Raw genomic sequence first — 7,511 nt, 5'->3', positions numbered from 1 at the left:
TTAGAAATTGTGGCCTCCTTTAGTCATGTGGACAGGGAAGACCAAGCCCGTAATCTCCTGGGGCTTAAAGTATCTCACTGACTGCCCCTTATCAGTTGAATGGGAATGAAAATTGACCAATTTCTAACTCCTGAATTCTCATCAGGACAAACCCATTAAAAGAATTAACATATAGAGTGGGGCTGGCAGGAGCCTTTGCCTGCTGTCCCCTTCCTTGCAGAATGTCCTAACAGTGTAATTGTCCAGGTCCTGCCTGGCCTTGCCATCTCTTCTTTCAATGCAGGTGAATGGGAGTAGTAACTCTGCAATATTTAGGGGAGATCTACTGTGGCACAAAAAATGAAAATGACTCAAATTTTTCAAGATGCCTCATTTCTCATCAGCTCTTCCTATTTCTATGTAGAATCTCAGCTTAGATTTCCCTTCATACAGACCCCATCTGAACTCAGTATTACCTTTCTACCAAAAGTTCTCTTTCTCAAACTCCCATGAATGTCTCTCCTATTCTCCCAGATTCCCAGGCTAGAAAATTTGTGTTTATTCAAGATTTCCTCTTAGGACCTTCTAGTTAAAACTCTCCTATTTAGTACTGGGTAAAAAGTCATGGGAAAGTCCACCCACTTTGGAGGATTGTTCTTTTTTTTTTTTTAAACTTAAAAAATATGCCAAAGGAAATGAAAGCTTGAGAAGGTTTGAGGGAACTATGCACTATCGGCTGCTTACTTCACTTCTTAAGAGTTCATGAGTTCAAGCACAATGTGAGGGTTAAAGAATGTTAATTACAGAGTTTGCATGATAAAATGGTTTCTCAGAGAAACAGTTTTGAGTGTTCATTTGTTAATTGGCTCTTCTTTCTATGCCAAATGCATTAAGCGTTTGTCATATTTTAAATGTAATGCAATTAGGTGTAAATTCAAGAGAAAAGTGGACATTATGGAAGCTCTGACCTCAGTTTTCTTAGAAATTATGATTACTAATTATTTTCTCCAAATTTATGTTCATCGCATCTTGTACAAAGCCACAGGGACTGCCGAGCGTCTGGTCCGACTGGGGGTTAACAATGGACGTAGCGCAGGCACCGCCCAGCTAAACTTCATGGTGCGCAAGCCTATCTGTGTGAACCCCCTGCCATACTTTTCCAATGGAATGCTGAATTATTCTAAAGTTCATACTATGAGAAGGAGCTCCAATAGAGGAGATAAAAAATATCAACATTGAGCAGCAGGTAAAGATGACTGCAGAAAAAGAAACTACGTACAGGGCCAGGCATTTTCCTCGCTGCCTGGTGATGCTGGGCAAAGCTTTGGGAAGGCAAAGCCTGCTTGGTTGCCATTAAGTCCAAATTGCAGTACAGAGCCACGCACTCAATGGGAGGCAGTGCAGGTTTACTGGAGTCAATCGAGATGTCCATGGCCTGAGTTAAATGTGGACTTCCTTTGGTGAGAACGACAGGAATGCGAGTAGTGGCTATTTGAAGTTGCAGAGATCTCATGGAATCCTAACTGGAGGCTCAGAGTAGGATTAGAACTAACAAAACTACTTTGGAGGCTCAAAGGGAGGGACCTGTCTTTGGGGCTTCTCAAAGCCAGACCCCGTAGGGCTGGGTAGATTTTGTTTTAACCGCAGAGCTGTGTCTCCACACACGGAGACATGTTTGTGCCAGATGAGATCTTGGAGAAAGAGCTCCATGGATAGGGGCCTTGCTTCTTTCTTTGGATGTGATCTGCAGGAGAATTATTCAACAGGTTTTTCTTTTGGGAAGGTACTTTTAGGGTACAGTACTTTCCTCAATTGTTGTGGCTACTTGTAGACAGGATAGGAAACAGCAGTATTTATTTTTCAAAATCTTAGAAATGATCTCATATCCAATGACCTGTGGTATTTTTTTTCTCAGCAATGTTTCTTTGAGATACCAAACCATCCCATTAGGAGAACTGAATGATTTGTTTGGACATTAAATCTGTTTTTATTAGAACAAGGGTCACTGTGGACACCAGGTTAGGTAGGCTCTGTGGAATAACTTGAGAAAATTTATAATTTAACAGAACAAGCCAGATTTTCAATGGAGAGGTCAGGTTTTTGGTTCTGGCTTTTGTTGTTGCTCTCTTTTCTTGCTTTTCAGCTTGCTTCTTTAGTTTTGTCATTCTGATTAAAGCAAGAGTGGATGCTGTTGGTGCTCTGCTCACATCCTCTTTGCTGAGCCGATGCATCCTCCCAAGCTGCCGTGATTGCTGCCCCTCTTTCCAGGGAATTGTCCTGGGCAGGAAAGAACCCTCTCACCAGCAGGTTGCACTCACCTCGGCTATGGAGCAGGACACAGATCAGGACCTGCTCTGGACAAAAGGGCTCAAAAGACTGCCCAAGAACACAGTCCTCATTGTCCCTTACTAATGGGATTCATTTCTCAGGGTTCAGTGAAAGCATTACGTTCTATACCAATCCTTGCCCTCACCCACTTCCACAAGCCAGAGATGTTCACTTCCTCTTTGATACTTCTCCTGTACCTTCTCTATATCAATAAACTCACAACTACATTGTGTGCAACTGTTATTTCACATCTTCTCATTAGAAAATCATGCATTCCATAAAGGCAAGAGACAGACTTTTTCATGGCCCAAATGGATCGATCATTTCACTGCACTTTCCTCCAGCCCGCACATTCTTTATACGAGTTTTGGCAGATTCCCTGTAAAATGACAGGTAGCTTAGTCAGTTTTGGTAAAAATGAATACATCAGGGCAGCATTATGTTGTCCTTATGCACTTTTGATTTCATGAGCTACTTTCTTTTTTGAAAAGTAAATGTATACTTTATTATTGCATTTGTGTAAAAATGAATGTATTGATGTTATTTATTAAAACATTTTTTGACATAAAAGTTGATTTTATCCTTCAGACTTTAAATAAAACATTTTTTGTGTCCCTAAAAGCATTGCAGATCTCAACACTATACCTATTGGATCTACCAGATAAACCAATAGCTAATTACATAAGCTGACTTAAGTTTGTTTTGTCTCTTTCAGGTAAGTATAACATCTTTAATTATACATTCTTCTGGCTTTATTTTTTCTAACACAGTAGTTATTTGTGAATCCATATGTGACATCATGGGAAATTTAATAGAAATGTCCGTGTAAAACACTATTCAGTCCATTCTGAACAGCAATTTACAAGACTGGTCAAAATTATCACTAGTAGGGCACCCTACTGTTCTTTGAATAGAGTAAGAGAAATATATTAAAAATCAAAAGGAAAAATTAATTTTAGGGTATCACATAAGGAATGATAATTTCAAACTGCACTGTGTATTATTAGTTCCTAACTATCTATAAAGTGTCATGAAAATTAGATTTCAGATGCTAGATGAGGTTTGTCTCACTGAAAAAAAAGTTTTAATAAATTTAAGCATAGATGTATTTGGAGATGATGAAGATTCGGTAATTAAGCATCGAAAATGCAGTGATCCATTTGACATCAAAGAATTAAAGGCACAAAAAACTGCTTAGCTAAATGCAACTGCCAAGAAGGCTGAACCCACCCTTTTTGTGCTCTAAAGAATGACAATTCATCTAGTAGAAAATCTTTCTTCGCCATTTCTGAGTTGTTAAAAGTACTGCATATTAGATAAATATGATTTCAGAGATGCGGTTATTAGAAATGAGGTTGATTCTCAGTGATTCATTTGTTTTCCAGTGTAGAAAGAAGACCTCCAACCTTCCAGGAAATTGTTAAAGAGCAATGGCTACAATAGTCTCTACCAGATTTAGGAAACTTACTATACACAAAGCACTAAGTTCTGCTGCTCTATCTTTCCAATTCAGTTTTGTAAATCCTGTTCTTGTCAAGCAGAAAACATACCCGTCTCTCCTCAAAAAATTCACAAAGATTAGTGTGATTAACTTATGCGATATTAGTATTAGTTCAAATTAACAAACTATAACCTTGGGCATTTCTTCAGCCGTATGCAGTTTCCACAGTAGTGTGGAATAGTGGACAGAGGTGCAGAGAGTTCTCAGTCAGGAAAATCTGAGTTTGAACCCTGGCTTATACATTTATTAGCATCTGTATGACCTTAAAGAAGTGTCTTAAACTCTCAAAGTCTCATTTTTCTCATTTCTAAAACCTTGAGGGTTGAGAGGATTAGAGGTAATGTATGTAAAGCACCTAGCACAGTTCTGGCTACAAAGTAGAGATCCAATATATGTCAGCTACAATAAATTTGTCACTTTAAATGTGCTGACCTTATTTTGGCATTTTAAGGATTCAGGGGTGATAACTATGAGTGTTAATTGTTATCTAGCATTTTGAAACAGATCAGGATATTTAGTACTATCATAAAAGTGTTCAAAACCTGCTTTCTGTACTTCCGTGGTTACTTTTTAATTGCTCATCATTTTTTTTTTTTTTTTTTTGCTTTCAGATAATTCAGGTTACCGTCAGCTTCTCCCTGCCATTTATCTAGCCCCATTTAATGTGCTCTGCTCTTAGAAACAAATTTGTTAGCATTATGCTTAATTAAAAAACAATTGTCCATAGATTCTGCATGGGAAGCTTGAGAGCACAGTCAAGAGTTACATATTCCCATTAGACATAGAATGCCCCCCAAAGGCTCATGTGTTCAAAGATGGGACTTTCGGAAGGTGATTGGATCGTGGGACACTGTACTCAGCATTGAATTAATCAGCTGGGGAGTTCAGAGTTGAATGTGCTGTTAGGATGTGGTGTCAAGACAAAGAGGTCTCTGGGGGTGCAATGGAAAGTTGTATTTCCTTCCCCGGTTCCTCCCTTCGTGCCCTGTTCCTGGCTGCTGTGGGACGAGCCGCTGTCCACCATGCTGTTTCTGCCTTGGAACTATTAGCCCATGTGCTGAAAACATAAGCCAAAAATGAACCCTCTCCTCCTTGAAGTTGTGAGTACTGGGTATTTTGTCCCACCGACAAGATGGTGATTAAAAATGAACTAAAATTTCCAAGTTACTGTAATGAAAGATAACTTAGTCATTGTGTATCCCAAAGGTAATAGAGTCAAATCTCGGTCTTCTGTCTGTAAAACAAGGCAAAAAGTACTTACTATGACCTATTTTGCACCTGAGCTATGAAACACACAAGACATAAAATATATGAAAAACAGACATGAAAGTATCCTATAAATCTAACTTATCAATGCTATTATATATTTTGTAGTCTTTAAAAAAGTGGATGATGAATATGTTTCAGCTTTATGTAATGAAACCAAAATTTAAAATATTTTCTTTTGGTTATATTGCTCCTATTTTTGAGGTCGCCATTGTTAAGTTTTCTTCCAGGACCCTTTAAGCTGACACAGTTCTGTGTACCCATCTCATTTGTGATCTTTGTTCTTGAATTGTTCTGTAATTTATTACTGTGCTATTCAAAGTATTTTTCAACAATGCCATGCCAGACTTCTTTACTAGAAAATAAAAATAAAATATATTTATTTTCTATTTTATGAAGTCTAAAAACATTTTACTTAATCTACAAAATAAAAAGTATATAGGGGCTGGGGATTTAGCTCAGCGGCAAAGCACCTGCCTGGCAAGCACAAGGTCGTGAGTTTGGTTCCCGGTACCGGAGAAAAACCTAAAAAAAAATAAAAATGAAAATAAAAATAAAAAGTATATAAAGTCATCCTCTGATTAGATTTCTTTGTATTCCTCTTCTTTGTTTTGTGTTTGTCTCTGTGTTTTTGTTGTTGCTGTTCTCGCTGTATATGTGAAGTATGAGTGCTAGGGTCGTCATAAAAAATAAATAGATAAAATTTATATACCCAACCTACTTTTGAAATACAGAAGTTGAATTAAGTGTGAGTATTCCTGTACTTAGAAAAACGCAGACTTGGTACAAGTTGGGTATAGTAGTTATCTGTGGTTGCATAGCAATATACCCCAAAACTTAGCAGCTTTGAACCATAAACATGGATTATCTCAGAGTTTTCATGGGTCAGGAATCTGAATGCAGCTTAATGGGTGCTTCTGCCTTAGGTACAGTCAAGTCGTTGGCTGGGGCTGGAGAATCTGCTTCCAAGATGGCTCACGTAGCCACTGGCAGGGTCAAGAAAATCCACCTCCAAGTTCCACTCATTTCTGAGAGTCCCACCATACAAACTTCTCCATTAGCCGTCTGGGTGTCCTCAGGCTGTGGCAGCTGGTTGGAGAGAGAGATGGATGAGGGCAGAGGCTGGTGAGAAATGCACTGGAAAGAATGCACAAGATCAAAGCCACTATCTTGATGTAACTGCATCTCAGAAGTGATATCCCATCACATTTTGTCTCTTCTGTTTACTCAAAGGAAATCACCAGTCCAGCCCACATTAAAAGGAGAGCAGATGGAACCAGGATATAAATACAAGGAATTGGGGATTATTGAAGAAACCTTTAAAGGCTGCCTACTATACTAAGATAACTACCTAGGGTTTGTAATTATCCAATTTTTCTTGATCCTCATAGCTTGAATGTAATCTTTGTTTTTAAGCTTTCCTAATGATCTTTTCATAGAATCATGAACTACATGTTTATTGTATTTATCACAGAAAGATCCTGGCTAAACTAATCCCCCAAAGCACTCAAGGAAACTACTGTTTTGTTCTGTATAGCCCTTTTGGCAGATCTCTAGCTCAGGTGAAATAATCTAGTATAAGTGTGCCAAAAATGGAGAGAATACAAGCCCTGAGCCAGAACAGCCAATCTCCTAAGAAGGATGGCTCTGAGCTGAATATGTTTGCATAAATTATTGTTAATCCTCACCCAAACCTGACAAGAAGGTCTCTCCCCTCTGTATGCTGATAAAATGAAGCTGAATCTCAGTAACTCCCCCCTCACCGCACAGGTGGAGGAGGCAATGGAATCAGGATGAAATCCAAGGTCACAGGGAGTCAAAGCCCATGCCGTATCCACAGGCATAGCATACTACACCTCTTGTCATTGTACCAGAGCCTTTGCTTATCCATACTTATTGAACAAACAACACATTCTGGAAAACTGAGGAAGACTGAATGTACCACTGCTTCCTAAAAACAAAATTGATATTAACCAATATGAATGTGAAGAAAAATAATAACAATACATGTATGTGTTATAGGCTGACACGTGTCCCCTACAGTTCATACGTTGAAGATCTGTATCCCAAAAACTCGGAATATCACTGCATTTGGAGATATGATCATTAAAGCAGCAATTAAGTTAATATGATACCTTTGCAATGAGGTCTAATCTAATTTGACATAAAAGAAAGAAATTTGCACTCTAAAAGACAGTGGTAAAGACCACATGAGGACGTATGGAAAAGTTAGCTATTTGCAAGCCGGAGAGAGGGCTTAGAAGACATTAAACTTGCCATCAGTTTGGTCATGGACTTCCAGCCTCCAGAACTGTGGGGAAGTTCATGTTATTTAAACAACTCAGGGGCTGGGGATTTAGCTCAGCGGCAAAAGCGCCTGCCTGGCAAGTGCAAGGTCGTGAGTTCGGTTCCCGGTACCGGAGAAAAACCAAAAAAA

At 38.8% G+C, this 7,511-nt stretch overlaps 1 long non-coding RNA gene across 1 annotated transcript in view; it reads right to left on the bottom strand.

Annotated features, from left to right (window-relative positions):
• Nucleotides 1-5,586: 5,586 nt before the first annotated feature.
• The window catches only part of LOC106148519, a 30,757-nt gene continuing 28,832 nt past the window's right edge, over nt 5,587-7,511 (bottom strand). The window contains exon 4 of the long non-coding RNA XR_001234050.1: nt 5,587-6,163. This is a non-coding gene — a long non-coding RNA (uncharacterized LOC106148519). The remainder of the gene's footprint in view (nt 6,164-7,511) is intronic.

The sequence above is a fragment of the Chinchilla lanigera genome, unplaced genomic scaffold, assembly GCF_000276665.1.
Source record: "Chinchilla lanigera isolate Chin_1 unplaced genomic scaffold, ChiLan1.0 scaffold00022, whole genome shotgun sequence".
In the NCBI taxonomy this organism is placed as follows: Eukaryota; Metazoa; Chordata; class Mammalia; order Rodentia; family Chinchillidae; genus Chinchilla; species Chinchilla lanigera.
This window is presented reverse-complemented; position numbering and strand designations above follow the sequence as displayed.